This window comes from Trichoplusia ni, chromosome 4, assembly GCF_003590095.1.
Source record: "Trichoplusia ni isolate ovarian cell line Hi5 chromosome 4, tn1, whole genome shotgun sequence".
Classification (NCBI taxonomy): domain Eukaryota; kingdom Metazoa; phylum Arthropoda; class Insecta; order Lepidoptera; family Noctuidae; genus Trichoplusia; species Trichoplusia ni.
In genome coordinates, this window is record NC_039481.1 from 7,556,153 (window position 1) to 7,581,483 (window position 25,331).

Here is a 25,331-nt window from a genome sequence, read left to right on the forward strand (position 1 = left end):
GACGGTTACGCCATTTATTTGTAACATTACTCACATTTTGTAATTTGTCAGATGCTGTAACATTATGGGAAAAATATAAAGAAAAATTTTCAGAAGACTTTCTTAGAAATATACCTAACAATGATGAAGGCACAACTAATGATAATTTCCGTGATCTTGCCATAAATCAGTGCTTATTAGCTCTTCAGGATGACTTAACAGCAGTAGGCGGTAAATCACTCTGTGAATATGGTTTGCCAACACCAACCTCAGTCGGAGAGGTAACTAATAGGGAATATTCCGCAGAGATTGGTTACAATTTAACGGAACTGCTGACAACATTAGAAAACGGTGTCCCAATGATGACTGCAGAACAACGTTCAGTTTATGACCGCGTGTGCAATAGTGTTCAAAATAATTTGGGAACAATATGGTTTTTAGATGCACCTGGAGGAACTGGAAAAACCTTTTTGACTAAATTAATATTGGCTTATGTTCGAAATCAGCGTAAAATTGCTCTTGCCGTAGCTTCATCAGGGATAGCTGCAACATTGCTACCAGGAGGTAAAACTGCTCACAGTATGTTTAAAATACCAATTGATTTAGATCGCACGGAAAATCCAACCTGTAGTATTTCAAGAAATAGCGACAAAGCTAAGGTATTACGCGAGTGTAGTTTAATCATATGGGATGAATGTACGATGGCCCATCGAAAAGGAGTAGAAGCGGTAGACAGAACTTTAAGGGATATAAGACAAAATGATCGACCAATGGGCGGTATCACGGTTTTATTTTGTGGTGATTTCCGACAAACCTTACCGGTAATACCACGGGGAACCCGAGCTGATGAGGTTAGGGCTTGCCTGAAAAGCTCTTATTTATGGCGAGATATACAATCGGTGCATTTGACTATAAATATGCGAGTGAGAACTGGAGATAACCCGGATGATAGTCAATTTTCTGACACATTATTAAAGATTGGTGAAGGTACCTATCCACAACTACACCAAGGAAAACTTATACTGACGCCTGAATTATGTTGTATGGTGCAATCTCAACCACATCTTATATCGTCGGTTTACGGTGACGTAACAAATATATTAAATAGGGACAATTCTTGGCTATGCGAAAGATCTATTTTAACTCCTCGCAATGACCAGGCATCTGAGATCAATAACAAAATACTGTCGAATATACAGGGGGAAAGCAAAGTTTATAGATCAATAAATAGAATGGTCGATGAACAAGAAGCCACTAATTACCCGATAGAATTTTTAAATTCTTTAAATATGCCCGGACTTCCCTCTCATGAAATTTGTTTAAAAATTGGGATACCGATTATTATGCTCCGAAATTTAAAACCACCACAACTTTGCAATGGAACTCGACTAAAAGTAACCCAGTTGCAACAAAATATAATCGAGGCTCAAATTTTAACAGGTTGCGGTGCAGGAGAAACCGTCTTTATTCCCAGAATACCCTTAATACCAAATAATTTTCCATTCCAATTTAAAAGGACGCAATTCCCAGTATCGGTGTGTTATGCAATGACAATAAACAAGGCTCAAGGGCAGACTTTTCGTGTTGCTGGAGTAGATCTCAGTGTCAGTTGTTTCTCACATGGTCAGTTGTATGTTGCTCTTTCCCGTGTTAGCAGTTCTAAAAGTCTTTATGTTCACGTGCCGGACGGGTCAACTTTCAATATAGTTTACCCGGAAGCTTTGCACTAAAGTATTTTCGTTTTATAGGTACCTTTACCTTACCTTTATAAGGCAGTGGTACTTATATTGCCACCAGAATTTGAACCTTAACACATTATTATAAAGTTTAAAAGCTATAAATATTTTTAAGTTCTGTGTCTTATAAAGGGTTAAGCCTTATGTGAACGTGATCTAAACAATATTACCAATATAAATAATAATAATAAATATTACCAATACATTAACTTAATACACAAGGAGTTACACGCTGACGGAGTCGCGGACACAGCTATCTATACTTTTCTGCCGGAAGTCACTATTCCACGCGGACGAAGTCGCGGGCACAAGCTAGTTAAATAAATATGAATAAAAGTAAAATTACAACCAGGACGCAATTTTTAAAAAGATTTACGTAATATTTCAATCTCTAATCAACCAGAAACACTAACTAAAGATTGTAGCAACATAGTTAATGATACGACAGTATCAAGGATTGGTTAATAGTAAACTTCCTTGTCAGTAAAGATGGTCACGTACAACGATTCCAAAGATAATAAATATAAGACGAATATAAGAAGAAAGCGCGAAAGTTTTTAGAACATTTCAATGTAATGGGATTCCGTGAAAAGGTGACTTTATCATTAGTGATAGTTATATTTCTCCAGGTGAGTTTTTATCTATTGTTTTCAATACTGTACTATGACAGGCGCAATATTTTTGCTGCAATTCGGTTGCATATCGCACTACCTACATTTAAATTTACACATACCAAAGTGAAACCGGTTTTCTATTCTTAATTTAGCTTCAGTACCATTGTGTGCTTAGTTTTAATCTTATTTGTTCAGATTAGAATACATGTAGTTGTTAACAAACATTATATAACATCACAAATACACTTTGAGCACACAAAACTCAGAGAATTTACTTTAAAAAGATACGGTTGATGCATACACACATACAAAATTACAAGTATACCCTGTAGGTGTCATCAAATATGTCCGCTTACTTAGAAGACGTTCTTTACAGATAACATGTCGGCATTGTATGCCGTCGACCCCTCGGAAGTCCACCTTAAACGCGTACCCAAACAACTATAAATCGATCAATCCAAAACCGTCAATATACTCACCGACTAAGCCAAAGGCAAGCAAACTTGGCAAACAACAAAACTCAAAACCTTACAAACCCCTTCAAAATAAATTCTTGTACAAAACATACAACTTCCCAGAAAATGAATATCCGCTGGATAACTCTCCAAAAGATACTTTTAACTTTGGAAAGAATTATAACGCGTACAAAGTTAATACGCCAAGAAAAAATGCTGCGCCCTCTAATATTAACAACTTGAAAAGGGAAATGAAAATGAAACGAAAACTCAATAACAGACAGTTAAACTTCGAAAATCCTAAACAGAAGAACGAAATAGATTCGGCTGTAGACAAATGTACATCCGATACACAACCTCGTGTGCTAGGCCCAGGAAGTTTCCCAGATGTTCAATATCCAACAAGCGTAATGGAAACTTGGGGACCCAACTATTGGAGCTACTTCCCGCTTACTCAAAACGAACAAAAAGCAATGAAGCCGAAATCATATGAACCCACCAGCTATTCTAAAAGCTTGAAAAAGTCGCTGGCAAATCAATTTCTTAAGCCATATGATAAATTAAAAGAAGAACGAGAATATTTTAAGGCCAGCTTCAAGCGAAAAAATCCATTCGGTAAAGCATTCAATTTTACGAAAACTGCAACAAGCGAAAGAAATTCTGAAGAACTAATTACTACTGGTTTAATATACAGCATCCCTTCTAATTCAACAGATAAAAATATGAATACAGCGGACCCGATACCACTACAAACTGCGGAAATTGACAACGAACCAGTAAATCAGACGTCAATTGATCCTGATCAAACTCAAGAGAATCTTAGTAATTATACACAGAACGTTTCTCTTGAACCAACTATCAATACTTATGATGACATCAATAATGACGTACCTTTAAGTAGAGATACACCCACGAACGTAAATCGTGCCAACTCTACAGAAGATGAACCCACTGACAAATTAATAATACCCATTACTAATGATGCTAATGATCCGAATACTACATCCGGTTTTGTGCAAAACAACATACCATCTACGGTGTCCCAAAATCCTGATAACGTTCCAAACAATAACGATAGTCCCCTAAGCTTTGAAATACCAATAGATAGTCCAATATCTAATGATAATCTTAACAACATTATTTCTTCTCCGCCTTTAAGAAATGGTAACGCAGGGTCAGGCACTTCTATCATCATTATTCCTATAAACAATGGTGTAAATAATCTTCAGTCTGATTCACCAATAGTTCTCTATATACCGACCAATTTACCGCGAGACACACCTGCGCCTAATCAACCACAAAACGATAATTCTCCTGAAACAGTGTCAGATACAAGTAACAATACAACTTTAAGCCCTTGTTCGAATATAACTCAAACTCTCGTTGATAATCCAACCGCCGACGCCTTTGTCAGTGAATTGCCATTATTAAATGGCGCTTCGTCCAATTACGTTACAAAAAGCGACTCACAGTTGCCAATCTTCGAAACGTTGCCAAGAAATTCTATGTGTTATAATAATGCAAACACTCCATCATCGTTCGTAGAAGACTCATCGTTATCTAATCCAATAAGCCAAGAACCAATAAGCAGTTTACAATCAGTCAATCAGTCAACTGAAAATGATACTATGAATGAAGGTCAACTAGAAGTGCAAGACACCAAAACTGAAGATAAGACTTCTCTAGACCTTCCAGACTTAAATTTGCCTTTAATTGATTTGTCATTACTGAGCGACGAACTTAACAAAAAGGATCAAAATGATGAAGGTCCAAAAACAGTACAAGAGATTTCTTCAGATACATCAAAATTCGATATTACCAATCCTGATACTGATTTAGGAATACCCACTGAAAAAGAGCCCTCAGAAACAAAGGACATGGGAAGCAACACTCCCCAGGACTCGCAAGATTCAAACAAAATGGTTGACAAGTCAGTTCTAGTCAAAGATGCTATAAAAAATGCAACTTTGACTTTATTCCCTACAGATAAACCGTCCCAAGCTGTATATGATGCGGTGCTGAATGTTTTGATATCTAATACAACCATTAGTAGCATGTTGATAAATAAAAAGCAGCCAGATGGACCTTTATTAAAACAAAATAAAACCACAGATGGAACAAACGTGGACTTCGTACCAGTAGATGAGACAGCTGAGTTAAGTCCAGCTTCTAATGTAACTAGTATGGACATTTTGCCACAACCAGTCAATCAGTCATCAACATCGAGTCAAGAAACTGTTATTTCAAAGGAAACTGATAATAACAGTTTACCAATACCTATAGAAAGTACTTTGGTACCTATTTCCCCATCAGGTCTTGGAACTAATGGTTCAATTGGAGACGAAACTATTATGGCTAATCAAAGCAAAGAAAGTAATAACAACATGCCTCTATCAGAAGATATTACTTTGATGTCAGAAAATAAAACCCTTGAACCCAATATAACTCCCAACACCAATAACGATTTACTAAAAACAAATGGAAGTCTAATGGACAACACAGAAAATGGTCCATTGTTGGATGCCGTTCAAGATGTACCGGTTCCAACAGATGAGTCTGTTAATCCTGCTTCCATGAATTCCATCGCGCCATCAGACCCTTTCAACAACTTTGATAATACAATAGATACAGAACCATTGATTAACGATGAGGTACAGAAGACTCTTGATGATACAGTTGTCGACAACATAAACGTAAAGGATGATTCCGATGACCAAAATTCCAAAGACTTTACTGGAAATTGGCCATCACAAATGGAAAGTAATATAAATAGAAACTCGACAACAGATAACGTGACTTCTTCAGAGACTGAGGATAATAGTTTTTCTTCGCCATTAGGTATACAAGTAATACCAGACGACACAGCTGTAGATACTTTTGAAGACCTGGAAATAAAGGACGATGGTTTGCCTTTGTCCAATGATCAAAAAGACACAGAACTACTTTCCAACATTCCTACTAACGATAATATTCCTCCAGATAGGCTGCAAGCATTAGATGAACCCGAATTAAAAGATTATGAAGACTCATACGAACCATCAGATAAACAACAGTTTTTCAAAGAATCTGTTTCGCCCTTAGAAAATTCTTCTGCAGACTATGACAGTGCGATTCAGGACCAACCATCTAATTCAGATTCTGAAGTATCTTTACCTACAGATGAGCTTAATTCTTCACCAGAAATTATAGAGGATAAAAGATCTTCAGATAATGAATACATAGAAAAAGATAAATTATCGGCGGATTATATTGACGATATTGATTCTCTTGATCAGCCTTCCAATGGAGACGATACTTTTAACGATAGTAAAGCTGTTTTGTTGGACGACTCAACTCAACCAATGGATGAAATTGTACAAAGTACTCCACTATTAGATAATTATTCTAATTATTTAATAGATCCAAATGCAAATTTGGCATCGCAAGCTAACAGTGTTCAAACTAATGCATCGCCAGTTTCGACAGACGACTTAAATTCATCCTTGGACCCAATCACTAGCGATCCTATTACATCTAAATCAGATTCTCCTGCAGCAAATCGTATACCTGATAGTTCAAAGACAAATGAAAAAAATATATATTCACCTGAAATGAAAGAAAAAGATAAATGGAAGAATGAGCTAGATGATAAAACACAACAAGTGCAAGAAAATGTCAAAACTAAGAAAAGGCACCTACCACCCTCAAACAAACCTTTACTAAATTTCTTTGATCTTTTAAATGAAACCATTGAAGATGACGAAGAGATTGAATCTTCAGATCCTGACAACTCTACAGAAGATTTAGATAGCTTTACAAATATTAAACCACATGTTCCTATGTCACTCCCAATGGCTAAGGCCATACTTGAAGACGTCCTATTCAACATTTACAGAGGAGGTCTGACAATAGCAGCACCTAAAGTTGAAAGAAAACCGAAGCAACACAAGTTAACAAATAGAATAAGAGAACATAAGAACTGGTAATTTTAATAGAAAATATTGTGATGCTCCTGAAAATAAGCCATCTATGTACAATACAAGCCATTAATTTAACTACGCTCTGACGTTTTCATGATGAACGACTATTTACTAGAGTGTACACTTTCAACCTTCAAACTGAGATCATTTATTGCAAAAAGCTTTTAGAAAGTGCAATTTGATCAAAGCTTTTAGAAAATTTGATCAAATTGCACTTTTCAGCTATTACCCCATGACTACGAAGTACAAATTTATCAGCTGTCTGCATCATTGAACAATTTTACTCTACGAATTACACTTAACTGTATTTATTTAATTTATTCCTTAATTGTTTAACTTTGACTGTGTTGTATTTTAGTTTTAAGAAATGGTATAATAAATATTTAATTTGATTTGCATTTTTATTTTACATACAAAGGCAGAAATATCCATTTCACCCCTTTTTATTTTTCCATTCACATTCCCAAAGGGACTCGGCGAATCTTCGCTTGCTTATTGGATGCGGAGGAGAGTAAACATGTTGCGAGTCTTGGAGATAAAATGATCTACGTATGTTGATTTGTTTTGTCATCTATTGATAATGGAGATTATGTATTAAAGGGCACCTGATCAAGTCCAAGCTATCTGAGACAGTTTTGAGGACCTACATCCACGTCTTAAAGCATTATTATTGCAATAGTGAAATGGGTGCCGTTTTTGGCCTTGTATTGCTCCTTCATGCTGCCAGAAGGGCTTCACCCTTAATTTGAGAAGTGATGTTAAGAATGTAGTAAGCCTCTAGTTGCTTTAAACACCAAAAAGTCACGTAAGTACTTAAACAACTTCATTAACATTTTTCTTAAGGATGATTCATACTCATATGATACAACGGTTAACTGACCCTTATTTATCGTGATTGCCTGACTAGATTCAGACCCAACCAGAGTCCTTAATCATGAATAGATACTATCGAATCGCAAATTCGACTAGCGAGTCGAATTTAAGTAGATTTATTAACACACCTTCAATTTCATTAATTTTTCATCTTTAGGTCTAATATATCTTCCATGAAACGTTAGTTCATTCATCCATAATGCCGTCGCGTACATAGTACCAAAGAGGTCCTTAGTTTTTAAGCTAATGCATGTATTAAGTTGAAACTAAAGAGGTCTCACCTCTGCTGGCACATGCTAATGCATTTAAATGGGATCATTAACTGCACTGTTGTGTAAATAAGTTGTCGCGTAGGTACTTTCTACGTGTCCATATGACAAGGTTTTAAACCAAAAACTTGGTTTGTGTAAATCCTGCGCTTGTGTGTCAACGTAATTAAGTCTAAGTTTATCCAAGTGCTGACTTTTTTTTAAAGAAATTACTTGCGACGATTGCAGTTTTTTATTTCCTTATCTAAAAGGTAAAAACGGGACCTTATACCCTATTATCCAGATGTCTGTCTTTCAGCATGTCCATCTATCTAACTGTTACCTCTCAAACTGTGATAGCTGGGCAGTTGCAATTTATAAATGATTTATTATTGTTGCCGCTATAAAAACATACATTCTCTGATGAATACCTCTTTTTATTTAGAAATTGTTTCTTCTTTTCCCGATTTATACGGCGCACTAATGCATCGCTTGCAGCTAGCACAATTCAATAAAGAAGTGAAAATATTTCTATGATATAAAGAAACACGGGTTGCAAAACTATGCAGTGTGGCTCGTTTTAGTCGATTGCATATTGGAACAGATCATATCAAAGACAAATCAGGACCTAAATGTTATGATAGGAAACATGATTTATGGTGCGTCGCAGAAAAACTTGGTTGTATACAAATTAACCGGTTCTAGTGACAGTACGTCAATGCGAAGAGTGCAGAAGTCCAACTCCTAAAGGTAAAATTCGTTTTTTTTTTCTTTTTTTTTATAAAACGACTCCGTAAGGAATTTAATCCTTGTGTCGCGGGGGGTTTTACAAACATACAACTCACATGCACAAAGACACCCACACTCAGGACAAGCATTTGTGGAACACATAAGTGCTTGTCCTACGCGGGGATCGAACCCGCGTCACGACGCGCACAGTGGGTTTGGCGTGGTGACCTCAACCACTCGGCTATCCGTGCAGTCAGTGACAACAGCTTATTAAAAAAAAGTTTTTTTATTGTTTCAAGGGACTTATTCCCGGGTCATTTACATCAGACCCGTCATACAATATACATATACATAGTACCTACTTCATCAAATACTAAACAACAAGATCATGTAATATATGCTTAGCTGCCTCGGAAGTGGGTGAAAGGAAACGTGATAAATAAACCCATAATCTCATACGTTTAACTAAGTTTCAATAAACAATAAAAAACTTATTGTAGATCGATGCTTGAAAACAATCATAGTGGGATGTGATGTTCTGAAACGGTTATTGTCTTAGCAGCTTACTTTTCTAGTTTCCTAGTTAGCGCCGCAGCCGGATATTACAAGTGGTTATCTATGTATTTATTTCATTTTGTTGATTTATGCAACTGTCGTAGTGCATACGTGACGCACATTCAGTACCTATTGTGAAGTATTAAGCATAAATTAATGTCTAAACATGTCTCGTGCAGTCATGCTGTCTTTCAAACTATAACGTGTTTATTAAATTGATGTGTCATAATCTGATAACTGTTTTTTTATTGTTTCGAGGATTGACTTGGTCTTGTCTTTATACCCATCTAAATCTATTATCATTCTATTCCTCAGATAAAACTGCCTTACAATTGTCACCGATTAAATCTACGGGTGCTTTTATTTAAAGAGAAAAAGAAATGAGAACAGGACGCAGCCAGCCATGGCTAGAGGCGGGCCATTCTGACAACAGAATGGCCCGCCTCTAGCCATGGCTATTTATGTTTATGTTTTTATTATATTCTAAACCAAAAATATTCTAACATGTTCAACCATTAACCCGTTAAAAATACTGGAATTGTTATTCAAATGACCTTACAAAGTAGACCTTCTGTAAGTACTGGTGTCATGGTGTACCGTGGTGCTTGACGACCTTGTGTGATTACATCACATCGACAGGCGCGCTCGGCGGCGCCGGTCGCGCTCCGCCGGCGCGGGCGCGACTCACGCGCAGCCTGCGCGCGCACCGGGAATCGTCGACATGGTCCAATGCACTGCCATGTGAACTATGGCTGTAGGTATCGCATTGCCATTAATATATTCAGTAAGGATTGTATAGGCAATGTAATTATGGAAAAAAACATAACCCGTCTTCTGACGTTGTCAGGTAAAAAAAAATAGGAATCTATCTGTATTTTGTACTTTTTCTCGTTTTCACTTACTTTCACTGTAAATAGTTCGGATGCAAGCTATTCTACCAACTATAGCCTACCTCTTTAAGTTTAAAAATGTGAATTTTGGAAATTGCGAATGAATTTATAAAATCCTAATTAAATAAGTTTTGACGCATTAAAGCCTGATGTTTTGCTCATCATATTTTTAAATATTCAATATTTTTATTAGCCCGACGTATTCTATTAACAAAGCAGGTTCGTATTACTTCATTTACAACTACGTATAATATTTAGTTTAACGATAATACGGCCTTCGCGACTTCCCTGACTTTAATTAGTAATATATTCGACATATCGGTGATATATCGATGTTAAATAAGTTTACGAATAATTTTGATCGAAGATAATGGTCTCTCGACTCGCCAACGGGAAAATTGATGGATTCAAAGTACGGACAGAGCCAGCAACAACATTCACAGAAAGCGAACCGCTGGTACAGTAATTGCACTCTCACTTTCCGCAAACAAATTAAGCTGCAAAAGTGGTTCGTAATGTACGGAGCACATACGATAACACACATCAAAGTAGCTCTCGAGACATAAATCTGAATGTATCTAAATATAAAATCGTCTTAACCTCGTACCACCAGCACAAAACACAAGACTGTTGTAACCGAAAAAGCGAGACAGAGCTACAAGGCGTATTGCGGCCTCTAGCTTTCACAGCTGAGACGTTCATATTTTAAACGTTGGTATGTACATGTCTTGATGTCACGTGGTACGAGGTACAGCTTCGCTTCATTAAAGATCATTGGAGCCGGTCTTTGTTTGTGCATTGGATTGTCATTCGATTGTTCTTTGTACTAAGCGATCGGATTATTTCAACGATAATTCCGCTATTGTTTTCTTTTGCATTTTGTATTCTTTGATTGGGGAGGGTTTATTTGAATAATGAAGCGTGAAATATACTTAGTTGCAGTTAAGCAATGGGCAAATATTCTACTCGCATTTATGTATTTTTAAGAAATACTGATGTTTTTTTTTAAACAGTTTTTATTAAATGGTTCATCATTGAATATTCCACTTACTGAGTTTATGAGAACTATGAGTGCACCTTACAGAAAGAAATAGCAAAGTTTTACTTTCAAAGCAGTTAGATAATAAAACGAACCATTTATTAAAGTACATTTTAATTTATGTTTAGATGCATTATTTTGTCCGGTGTGAAAACCTAATGATGACATGGTACGGAGATATATCATACGATCAGACTTGTACTGTCTCATATTTATTCGTTCTTATACATGGTGATGTTAAATTGCACTGAGTGGTTGATCATACCAATTTACCCATTTAAAGTAATTTTCTATAATCAGTACAATGATTAACTGTGATGTTAATTACAAGTAAGATCATTATCAGGTACAAGTACGGAGACGAGGAGGCACCACCAGCTAACTTGAAGAATAATAATGAGTTAATTGCAATTCGCATATTAATTGCAAATGAGTCAGAGTGAGACACGATGTCTCTTTTATGAAAACTAGGTTCAGACGTCAACTGCTGTCACTTAATACAACATGATGTAGTTTTAATATAGTCTTTATAGACACCATTAATATTTCAATTAGTGTTTGGGTATTTTTAATAAGCCCTAGGGATCAGATAGGATTTGTGTCAGTTAGGAGTGAAAACATAGTGAGAAAACCAACACACCTAAGATTTTTCCTAGGGTTTTTAAAACACATCGGAGGCCAACGTAACTTTAACTTTGACACCAGGCGGTAAATCTATACTAATATATAAAGCTGAAGAGTTTGTTTGTTTGTTTGAACGCGCTAATCTCAGGAACTACTGGTTCGATTTGAAAAAATCTTTTTGTGTTGAATAGACCATTTATCAAGGAAGGTTATAGGCTATAAAACATCACGTTGCGACTAATAGGAGCGAAGATATAATGGAAAATGTGGAAAAGACGGGGAAAATTTTAACCACGTGGACGAAGTCGCGGGCAACAGCTAGTTTGTAATAAAGGATTGTACTGCTTGATTGTATATCAAACAAAAGAAACGAAGGAGAAATAGTGGACATCGGTCGCTTTGTGACAGCAGCAATATGACTACTACCAGTTACAGCAACTTGAAAGTACTCAATACAATATTACTGACAATAAACTTCGATAACTGAACTGAACAAAATGTAATTGCCATGATATGTCCATAACTAACTTTAATTGCGATTAAACATATGCTTACCAATTTATTATACTGTGTAGTATGACTTACTTCAGGCGCTTATATTTAAAAATAGATGAGAAATGGCCTGCACCTGCACGGATAGCCGGGTCGTATAAGTCACCACGCCATAGCCCTAACTACTGTGCGCGACGTATGTTGGGTTCAATCCCCACGTAGGACAAGCATTCGTGTGATCCACGAACGCTTGTTCTAATTCTTTGTGCAGGTGACCCCACTGTTTGTAAAAACTCCGCGACACAAGGATTACATTTCGGAAATCATTAATTCATTATTAAAATATATAGCCATGTTCTGTATAAGTAATTAATTGCTATAATAATAATAACTAGGCCACATTAACATTTTACATCGTGAGTTCATAAACGAAGTACATTTGAATGTCTTTGCTCAGCAAAGTAATAAAATAAGTCCAAGTAGACAGGCGCCATTTCTTCGAGCGCTAACGATAATAAAATTGCTCAGAAGCATAGAAATAACATTTCCTTTTGATAAGTCACTTGACCAAAAATGAAAGTTCATTTGAATCGCCATTATGTATCAAGCCAAAATTGTCTGTATGTAGGCATATGTTAGACTTTTCTGTTCCATGCACCTGCGCCATTTGTTTTACGCTAAATCTCGTCAAAAAGTGTAACCAATCTAGCAAGATTGAGATTGAAAGGGGTATTTCTACTCTACCCGGTACCGAGGCGAGGTAAAGGAAGCGATACTTTTTGTTCTTTACAAACACATCCCTCGCTACAGTCGCTACGCACTCAAGCACATCTTCTGGTGAAAACGAAGCCAAAGGCAGAAGAAAGGGCCCGTAACGTTTTAGTGGGTAGAAGTCCGTCATATCCACACGTTGTTTCTTAGGCATGGGTTGATTAACGATTCAACCCAAAAACAAAAAAAAACACTAATAAAATATAATTTCTTTGATAAACAAGGATAAAATAATTATGATACAGGAATCGCTCGATTGCATCCAACAAACACATTGAAATTGGTAGTACCTACAAACTGTACAAAGTAACATATATGTATGTTTGTCTGTGTTTACCATACTCATATGATATATGACACTAGTCAATTATGCGGATTGGCACACGGCCCAGCAAAATGTGTGCAGAGGCCTTATCACCGCCGAAGCAAACAATCCAGATAAATTGATCATACATGTAAATGTTTATATTTCACTTCATTTTGAGTAAGTATTTCAATTTTATTTTTGTTAAAAATGTATATGAAAGTCTTTTTTATTACAAAGTAAAGAGATAATTATTATGAGTACAGTTTTGAGTAACGATTGGCTAATCATGAACCCTAGCAAGAACTTAATTGACAAATAAACATAAGTTTGACGTGTTATTGAACGAAAAGATTTCAAATTAAAAAGAAGCTATTATAACGCCGTTTAGATATGACTACTTTTTTTAACTAGGCTTCGGGTATTAGTAAAACTGTTTCTACTGTTTATTGATGGGTTATTCTTTTTTTACTTATTTGTATATCTTGCCAGTTATATCTATTATGAAGTATGTTTCCCGCATTGTGCCTTAAAGAGTATTTATATACAAACTCCTTTCTATTACATACGTCTGTCTCTTTGTCAACTGTGTGTTGCGCCGGTAATAAGTGAGGTCTTGCTTCATATAGAGTTGTGTAAACAATATATAATATATCGTAAATAGCTTGCAGCTAATAGAGGTTTATTTTCCTGTTCTTTGTGGTACGTTTGTTATTTATTTACCTTCATATTGTTAGCTTAGGTTTATTGCATTAATCTCATTAATAACTCTTTTCAGATTGAAACAATGGTTTTTTTTTACTATTAGCTAAGGTATATGCTCATAAGTCGTATCTTTCTAAAATTATATAGGAGATAATCGTAAAATTAATAATTTGGTCATGACAAAATAAGCATTACGCTCTTCAATAATATAGTTCGTAGCCATATAACAGACCTCTGAGGATTACTGAAAATTAAACGGGCAATATATTTAAGGGTCTCTATCTGAGATGAAATTATCTGACTCTAGGATTGTTACAATTATGAACGATATGAAAATGGAACAATACTAGTTATTGTGCTCTTTAATGAAAGGTGTACTTAAACCATCGTTCATGACATTTACATACATATTTCTAATAAGCTTTTTGCGTTTGAACATGTTTTTCTCGATTTTACTATCATAAACTACTAAATTAAGCAATTTATTTAGAGTTTAAAATGCACATTCGCTGGATAAAATAAAATAGTTTTAATTTAAACACCTATTGAGATTTTTTGGTACATTTATGCAGTAGTCAAAACCCGTCAAATAACTGACAAATAAAAAGAAAAAACGTTTCGCTCCACATAATATTTTTGAAATGTATACAAATGATTTGTATACATTTTAAGCCACAACAGAACTATTGTTTGGTTTGCTTTGTCATAAAATATGGGCTGTCGCGGGTGCAATATGACAAATGACGTACCTGATGTGTTTGAACACTAGTATTTACGAATATCTCACGAATTGAACATAAAAGGAAAATAATAAATACTTATGCATATTTTTAGACTTTGGGTAGAAGTAATTATATACTGACTCTGTCATAAATTGTTCTTTGACAGTCGGTAAGTCATTACATCTTTTTCTATAGAACAATGTGTTAGTAAAATGGGTAAAATTGGTAAGAATTGATGAGGTCGTTTATAATTAAATGGTATTAGAACTGTTATTTGAATGTAAGTTAATTAAAATTGATAATCTCGTTAAACAAGACACAGAAAGGGCTGCTCCTAAGATGAAATAATTTTATGAAATATTTGCCGTTTCAGTTCCTCTCCGTATGTGACAAGGCCGGCAATATCATGTCTACTACTAGTAATTAATGTCATAATAGTCGTAAACGGTATAAGTTTGGAGTTTCGAGTTGTTCACTGAAATAACACGAAGCAAAACAAATGACAACTTCTGCAAACTGTGCCCATGAGACGAGGCTATGCATGTTTTGAATAAAGCACACTATGATAACTATTACTACTTTATAAAGTTTTGTTGCAGATGTGTGAGAGAGATGAAGCTATATCCTGTGTAGAGCGTTGTCTCTCTTTTGCCAATGAGATAGCTTTACTTTTGAAGTGGAGCCCTCAAGCTTATTTTTTTTGTAGTCAAAGGCTGGGAACTCGAGTAGTCTTGAATTTCTCATGTGTCGTGGGCGCGATTGCACACAGATTTCACTTGCACAAACACTCGTATAAATTCTAAATAAATTTATTTTATGTTGCGAGCGCCTTGAGAAGATATTGTTCTTGTAGACAAAGCGTTACCGTCTTGCTTCCGTATTTTGGAAGACATATCATTGTCTCTCAAATTGTTTTCGATGAGAATGAGACTTGCATAAACTGTCATTAAGAAGTTTTTTTTGCAAATTGAGACAACAATTATTGGTTACTAGCTGTTGCCCGCGACTTCGTCCGCGTGGTTAGAAGATATAAGTTAGGAATTTTTGAACGGAAGCCCGCGAAGATGAATCATTTTCCCTGTTTTTTCCACATTTTCCATTGTATCTTCGCTCCTATTAGTCGCAGCCTGATGGTATATAGCCTAAAACCTTCCTCGATGGTCTATGGTGAGATGGCCTATTCAACACAAAAATATTTTTTCAATTTGGACCAGTAGTTCCTGAGATTAGCGCGTTCAAACAAACAAACAAACTCTTCAGTTTTATATATTAAAAAAAAAATATAGATAGATTTACCACAACATGCCAATAATAACCTCAAAATCTATAAAATCTGAACTGAATTATCAAGGCATGTCGTATGATGGCAATTTTGTACAAATCACAATAAGAGCGGTGTCCTTACGACCCGGCCACGTATTGTCCTGGACAACTGTTCATTGTCTGCTTAATAGCGTTCAGATAAGAGCCCAATTATTCCCGCGCCCACATACTGTACACCCAACCAACAAATAATTTGAATTTTGGCAGCGACTTTATTGCTTCAAGTTAAGGTTCATTTTCGTAAATCTTTGTTATATTAATCTGTGCGGTCGAACGTACATTACATCCGTTAACAATGGCCGCCAATGTATTTATCCGCATAGTTTTTCTTCTGGCAGATATTTGTATGTATGTTATTCCATTACACGTGTGAGTCCTAGTTTCTCGCGTTGTGCCTTTAATAATTATGGTCTTATTTGCAAGTCAATAATAGAGCAGCAGGATACCCCTAAAAAAACGTAGTGTTATTCAATTTAGAATAACTTTTGAATGTCCTGTTACTTTCAAGTGTTTGCCTGCATCGTCCTTCAAATATAGTTGTTTCAAATAAATCTTCATTAGTGGCAGTCGGGCACGCCACTGACCGGCCCTTTTACTCTGAACGAATTTATCGGTCGTTTCGTTCATTGGCTATAACTAGACCACTCAAGCAGCGTTCGGTCTCAGGCACGCCGCCACGCCATGCCGCGAACAACATAAAATGTGATACCGCGCTCGTAAACTGCCATCGAGTCGTGTGTCTCGTGTGATTCTATGCACGAATCATAGTTCCTTCGAGTTCATTTAAAAAGAAAACGCGTTTGAATTTTGAATTGTCAATTCGAATCTTCTTTGCAAACTCAAATGGCATTTAAGGCAATTCGATTTCTCTCACGAAAGAGACTACCAAGAAGTTTGTGTACTTTTTGGTGTATTTTTTTTTTTGTTTCATACTTGAATTATTTATTTACTCACTGTCTACGTACTCCAAAAATAACTGCTTACATACCTGTAACAAAACAACGTAAAATGAATATAACAGAAACAGAACATTGTTCTACAACATAGTCCTAGTTAAGCCATTGGCTTATAAAGAGATTGATAGTCTAGGTACCCCACAAAGAATTCATTAAGACTAATTAGTTATGTTTGTTCTAGGCTTCTGACATCGATACTGGAACTATGAGAACAGTTATTTAGCACAAATGTGAATCATCCGAGGAATTATCCAATAACACAGGTATTTGTTAATCATAGATTAGATACTAATCATTCGATACAGTTTGAACAAAAACTTCGAGGATAGACAATCACTCGTAAATTCTTTATCGATCGTTTGAAATGAACAACCATTTACAACATTGATATAAATTATCGTAGATGATTGACTACTTTTCTTTTTATGTTCGTTATATAGGTAGACAAAACGAGATACTTAGGCATGTCGTAAATCACAACATTTTTTGTCTTGAGCCTAAAATGTAAACATTCGCAACATATGTACACGTATAGCTAATATTTAATTATGTTATAAGTAACCGACAGCCTATAATTCCCCTTCCAGTCATTGACTATAGTAAAAGTAGTTCTTTTTACATATAAAAAAATCTGATCACAATCTTGCATATTGGTCAGAAATTATACGTAACGAGTGCTCTTGCCAGTTCTTGACATTTCGAGATCGTTCCCAATCAGCTGACTGTCAAGTATTTGAACACTGTAGACACATTCACTGAACCGTAACGAAACCGCAGGTTAATTTCACTTTAAGCCCCGTTCCACGAGTGAGATGAAGGTTTAATCTGACAGTCGTTTAAGAATTAGTGGCCTGATGTTAGGACCCGATACCTGATGACTTTACTTTCCACATACATACGACCGAACCTCTGTACATCAGGGTTGTTTGATTGGATATCAATATTGTCGAGTCTTGGAGTCGGTTTGTAAGCGTCGCTTCGAGTACAAACTGGCTAACAGGTTGAGAAATAATTAAATCTTATTTATTTTTAATAACGATGAAATTGAAATTATCCTTGTTCACTCAAACATCGACGCAAGATACACTTACTCTTTAACATATAAGATACTATGTGACATTCACTCAGTTGTACGACAAAATATAGAGTTAATATCTTGTCTGTTGACGTCACACTTTATCTGAATGTTAACGTGAATTTTGGCAATTTTATTTACGAAAGAGATAATTGGATATGGGCCTATACATTTGTACAGGTGGAAACCGTAAGAGTTGACAAATCTGAAGCAAATAAGCCGCTTTTATAAGGTTTCTTTTTTTGTGTCACATTGTTTCGTAATTGGGTTATTTTGTGATTTTATAAAGAATTCTGAATATTAAATCGATTGTTTTAAAAGTATATTTTAATAAACAGTTGAATAAAACACTCGTATGTTTTGAAATATTTAAGTGTCTTGCACTCAATAAAAACAGAATCTTTTGCCTGAACATTTAGATCCCGGTCTTATCTCTTACAATAAAATATAAAACGCTGCATCATTTATTTCAGCAAAACTTAAACAATGATTCCGAACAATTTAAAAATAGACTCAAGGTTCCCTTGCTTAATTAGCGTCTGTTGAACAATCTTGATAAAATATCACGTACAAAAACGTTAAAAAGTATAAATCCGTTTGTAATTAAAAACCACAGATAAAAAAAAACTTTTGCTATCTGTCATCACTGTCAATTCAAACTGAGTTGACAGTAATGACAGATAGGCAGATGGATTCGGTTTCCTTGCTTCCTCATTCCTAGGCTATCTGGCTGTTCGGTTTTGACCTTTGCTCCAAGTGAGTGCTAGAGCTCAGGTACGGCATTATGATGCAAGCGAGGGGGCGGCGTGTAGGCGCGAGGACACTTGCACAACTGCACCGCCACCTTATGCAAAGACTGAGCAATCATAATGTTAATTGAAGATATTTGTATCGTAAAATTTCCCGCTTTATGAATGTTTTTTTTTTAATCTGTAATCGTTCTTATGCACTATTATAATTTTAGCGTTTCAATACATTATCACGGTACTTAAGTCGCAAACAATGATGGTTTCGGTAAGTTTTCACTCATATAAACTTTTTTTAAACTAGAATACATTGTCAACCTTTACAATATATTTTTGTTTTCGCGCCAAATCTTTTTGACAATCAAATGTAAGTTTCTGCTAACATTCTAGGCGGTCATGGCATAGGTAATGCATTCCATTCAGCCTAGCTGGTCTGCGTCCTTATTTCGTAACAGTTTAGGTCAGAACAGGTGAACATTGTTAACTTTAGCAGTTTTCGTATTCGCGAAGGCACCTCATGGCTAATACAGATTTATGTATATGTAGGTAGCACGTAGGTAGCTTGGTATTCTCTAAATGCAAAATTGATGGAGGCATTTCATCATTACTTCCCATCTAACCACCTGTATTTTAAAAGTTTATTTAATTTAATCTGTTTTAATTCGCAATGTGGGCTACACAGGATATTTAAGAAATACGAACTGCACGATTCCCAAAAGTGCTCAGTTATAAGCGCGCTAAATTTAAATTTAGAATAAAGCTTGTGTTTGAGGCCAATCGAACGATCAGTAAATAGATTTCAATTTGTGTTCAAAGAGTATTTATTCAAGCAGAATTTGAATAAAGAATGTTTGCGATGGACTCTACGATGACGACGTTATAATGGGATTGATTGCGCTCGACGGCCATTAAAAATATATTTATGATTCTCATCTCAAATGTCTCACAGTATGTTTTAATATTTATATCTTGTACGTGACTCAAGGCTGGCAATTTTACCATAAAAGACGAAGGCACATAGCTTCATGAGAACAAAGTAATTAACATCGCATTAAGTACAAAACTCTCAAGTACATTATTATGGAAAACAGTTTATTTCAAGCAAAACAAACGGCCAGGCATTGTTATTAAGTCATTAACATGTTCTTAATGGGCATAGTGTAAATACTTCAATAAATAAAAATGGGAATCATGCAAGTATTGTTAGCCTTAAATTATAAGGCCTCATTTCTATAAAACTGCATATCTAAAGCCATATTTTCTGTAAGATTTAAGACGACCAATGGATCTCCCATTAGTTAAACCCGTAGACAGCTTGGTGATGATCAAGGAACACATGTCACACCACCAAGTAGTAATTGATAAATAATTAATTCGCTGTAAAGTTCTTTAATATTGTTTTAAATACTACGGCTCACTTTATAATAGGTACAAAGAACGGAAAATTCTACTCTTCAGCCTTTAAGGAAATCCTTGTCAGTTTTGAAACTTCGTTGGAAACAATAACTGAGTGTTAATAGAAAGTCCTGAATAATTTCCTAACTCTTAACCTTGGGGCTATATTGTTAAGTCTGGCTTGTCTTCCTGACCTTGGATGTGAGAGGTTTTCGGAGAGTTTTATTTTAGGAGAGGACTTCACTTCAGTTCCTAAGTATTTTTTTCCTGGATTATATAAGAACACTAGCTGTTGCCCGCGACTTCGTCCGCGTAATCGATTGTATCTTCGCTTCTATTAGTCGCAGCGTGATGTTATATAGCCTATAGCCTTCCTTGATAAAAGGTCTATTCAACACAAAAATATTTTTTCAATTCGAACTAGTAGTTCCTGAGATAAGTGCGTTGAAACAAACAAACAAACTCTTCAGCTTTATATATTAGTATACAGTATAGATAACGGCTTTGAAATCTAAGTTTTACTTGCACAATTTATGTACTAGTCAAATCACTAGTTTACTAAGTAGTATTACTTAGTAAATTAGTGATTTTAATTAAATATATAATAATCTCGTTTTTTTTATATTAATTCTTGTCTTTCCATTTCCCATAATTAGCATGAATACCGAATAGGTACTTATTTTTTATGCATTCTACATAGTTATTAAACAGACATGGTGAAAATTATAACAAGTTAAAAACAATATGGAGCCTGTCGGGCACACATGTAAAATAGCTTATAATATATACATAAATGTCTGCTTTGTTTGCAAGTATTTTTGTGGATATTATCACTAAACACAACACAGCTAAAGTCCAAATATTACGGCGTGCTTAAGAGCATTTCTATGTCAAAAAACACTGCAGACGTAGGCACACTGATATCATAAAGCAAACGTCAGTATGCACACATTAGATTGTTTTTATATAACCTTATGCAAGAAGCGTCCAAGTTTATAGTTAAGTGTTAATTTACTCTATGGTCGGATTTTCCATAGAGAGACAAAAAACTGTCGATACGGATACGTTGTTAATTGGCAATTTGAAGTGTTAAATTGGTTGTGTTGCTATTGGTTTTCAGATCGACCTTTGGAATACATTTTTTTTTATATTATATCTACGCGTCTGCTAAACTAGACGCAAAAGGGCTTATTATGCTGCAACATCTGCTGTCTTGATTATATTTAAGACGCACTTTATGACACTATGACGATTTTGTTTTATTTTTATAGAACTTTATGTCTTAGGAAGAGTTAAGTTGACAATAGTCGAATGAAAGTGTTCAATTATCCGCACCTTCAGGTTTTTATGAGTTGTTGCAGTTCTCCTTATATTAATTCCTCCAGCTGATAAGAATCTATTCAATAAATCAAAATCAAAACTGGAATACACCAAAAAAGAAGATCGGACTGAAAAAGGTTACGTTCTATATTCCATTCATCCCTACGTATACATTGATTATTTACAATGTATAATAACAAGAAATTAATTATAACGCATCGCATGACGTCTGCTTGTATTTTAGTTACTGACGCATCATTGGATTCGGGCCACTGAAACGAGCCGAGTCCGATCTTATTTTGCGCTGTAATGGCCCTTGTGTTCCACGAACAGATAGGTCAAAGTGTACAATTAACAATTAAAAATAATACTAATGAACTGATTTCTACGACGCGGAGGATTTGATAGATTTTAGCAATTTAAATAAGATTGAACAGGGGAAAAACTTTTGTGCTTTTTCTTATAATTACCATTAAAACGGGTGCTTACTATTAAAAATGAACTATATTAAAACTAAATGGCAGTCTTAGCAAAAAAATGTATGACTTAATGTTATTAAACAAACGACGAACGATCCCAGTTAGTCTTTTATCGACGTTATAATTATTATGATACCATCACACATTATCCAAACACAGCGCGATGCCATTAAAACAATTAAAAAGTTCCACAGATTCAAATAAACAACGCCATAACCAAAGCTGAGCTTGAATCTGCACCGTTTAAGGTGTGTTGTACGTGGAATAAGTAAGAGGTAAATAATGTGGAACGCATGAATGAACGCCTATGTCCTCTGCCATCGCCATGCCGATGTCAGCGTGGGCTCACGGCCACACATTTGATTACGACCGGAACGGGACAATGGCCATGTTACATCATTCATTTCGTTTCTAGTCAGAAAGTGAACGTTTTTTTTGCATATCGACCTTTAGAAGAGATTAAAAGTTCCTGGTAGTACGATTCGCCTGTTGTGTGGCACAAATGGCTTTCTACTTCTGTGAAGGGTATATAACAGTATCTACATGAGAACATTTTCTAAAAAGGTATCCTCATTTACTTACTTTCCTCAGTAACATCATACATTAAAAGATCGATTGATCTACTGGCAAGAGTTTGCATTCATTTGTCGACGAAACCTTAGAGAATTTGCAAGGCTTTTATAAACCTACTCTTAGTATTTTATTAACTTTGATAAATCGCTTTTAACAATAGTCGTTTCTACTTTTTTTTCTACTTGCTAAGTTGAGGCTACGATTTCACATAAGCTTCGTGTGACATCGTATGGTCTCGTGTCGTTCTCACCACGTGGTCGTCACGCTCCGATGACTCGTCTTCTGCCCACTCACACCATCTCGATTTTTGTAATGTGATGTCTTTTGAATGATTAGGATGGTAAATCGACAAATAGACCTGCGGCTTATATGGTTCTTGGTCAACTTGAAAATAAGCTATAGAATGCATTCATCACCTACATACATCATTATTGTATAGTCAACTCTAATTTAATTGTAAGTTGTAATTATATTCGCGTAAGTAATCTTAGAGAAACGAAAAGAAATACCTATAATATTGGAATCTATACACTACGTAAAATAATGTATCCCATTCCATTTCTATAGCTCCTTCAATAAATATCTAGTAATGGTTGCGAACGGCAAATTTTTCCAAGTTGCCAACATTTTCCGATCTATTTCTTAAGTAATAAGTTGGGATCAAACAGAAATCTTTCGGCACCAAATCAATTCGAGTTACAGATATCAAAGAGCTTTAGTTAGTCGATATTAAATCCCGAAGTTTCGCAACTCCGAGACATTTTCTTTTTTATCGTAACGCCACCTTGACTCAGATGTAGCGACTCAGAGCCGCGCTCTCCGCGTGGGTTCATGACCATACGATATTATTGCCGCTTTCATTATTCTCCAAATAAACATGTTGATATTTTTACAAACTGGGTTTATTGGATTTGACAAAAAAAATATATTTTTATCATATAAGTTGTAATATCTCTGTAATCGTTTCGTATTTTACGCTCGGTAAAGTAATTTCTTGAAACGTTAAGATAAAAGAGATGACAAAGAGATTAAATAAAATGTTAACTGTTTGTATTTCAGATAACCTCATTTCACACTTTTCTGAGAATACAAATAGACATGTAATACGAAAATAAGTGCTTCCCACATGTTTTGTGACATTTCATCGCGAGCGTACAAGTGACACGACGCAGCGTGAGGTTGTGGTATTGTGCCAATGTCAACAGAATTCTAATATCCTGATCTATCACACCTCCACATCGAAGACTATAAACACTTAACACACTGACTTTGACACACTTCTTTATGTAAATTCCAATACAATTATACGTCGACATTGCACCTGAACAAATACACGGCGAGAAAGCGAGCATGCATCGGCAAATATAATTACATATTGACGGCAACACCTATTCAATTGCCGTGGGCTTGAATATTCGAGCGACAGTCAGAGCGGAAAGTGGTAAGAGCGTGTAATTGCATTTAATTGTATATTGTCACTGATTGTCCAATGTGGTGGAGCATGTGCAGCTCAGGGTGTTCACGCATCGTCCAAGCGATGTGCTAGTGCGTAAGGACTAGTCTATACGTGGACAGGAGGGCTGAGACGATTGATACTAGAAATTTGGACTTCTAAGTTCTGAAATTATAACATGGAAAGTGTTTTTTTATGCAAAAAATAATACGCGATGAAGGATTCTTTTCTAAACTGACCTTTATTCACCCCTACAATCCTTACTCATCAAATGCTATTATAGTATTCTTTTACTGAAAATGATCGAAGCTTAGATGAAGATCGTGTTAGATTTTGATAGACACCTATTACTGAGCTAATCCATTTCTTTGCAAAGGTAATAATGACAGTCAAAGATAATATTGACAAGAATATATAAGATGCGTTAGATATAAGTACCAAAGCATCACAGCTTAAAGGAGCAGCTAATACCAACGACTTATCTACCAGTTAATCACATTACCTACTCAGGTTGTATACAAAACAGCGAAATGACACAACGAGGTCTGTTTTTGTTTTACACCGGCGCACGGGCCATTTCCCGTAGCCCTGCATTGTTTAGCCACAGCATAGCTTCACACGCCCCACATATCCATCATACGTGCAAAACGACGCACGACAATTTTAAACATTAACATTCATATTTTGTTGCATGAATGGACAATATGGAGGAATGTCAAGCTAGCGTGTGCGGCTTTCAATCAATTTGTATTCAGTTGTTTTTTTTTTCATTGTTTATGATAGAGCTGTCAATATCAATGTTGACGCAAAGAGGTTTTAGCTGTTAACAAAGTCACCTTACGAACAGAAACACTCAGTTATTATTTTTTAATTAAAGAAGATACATGAACTGATTCTTTGTTTCCTACATATATTATTAGCAATAATATCCATTCTTATCATCTTAATAACCATTTAAATCAAACAAAAATCATCGTAAAGATAAAATAAACATAAAAACCCAAAATAATATCAAAGAGATAACCTTTCGACCTCGTTCACAAGAACAGTTCAACTGTCTTCAAAAAATATCTGGATATTTGCATTTATTTATGGCTATAACACAATAAAATATTAAATAACATTAAGTCTCTACACTTAATGGATAAGAATATTAAATGGACTATTCATCACTATACACGATGTAGACAACATTATTAAACAGACTATGTTTAGCCGAATTCGGTTACATGACAAATGATCCTGCGCATAGCACTATGACATGTTTTATCTTTTATTTATTTTAAACAAATTTATCTTATTATTACGTTCACAGT

At 35.4% G+C, this 25,331-nt stretch overlaps 1 protein-coding gene across 1 annotated transcript in view; it reads right to left on the reverse strand.

Moving 5' to 3' along the window:
• Positions 1–25,331, reverse strand: part of LOC113492829 — a 143,034-nt gene that overhangs the window by 95,167 nt on the left and 22,536 nt on the right. The gene's annotated exons all lie outside the window — the stretch shown is intronic.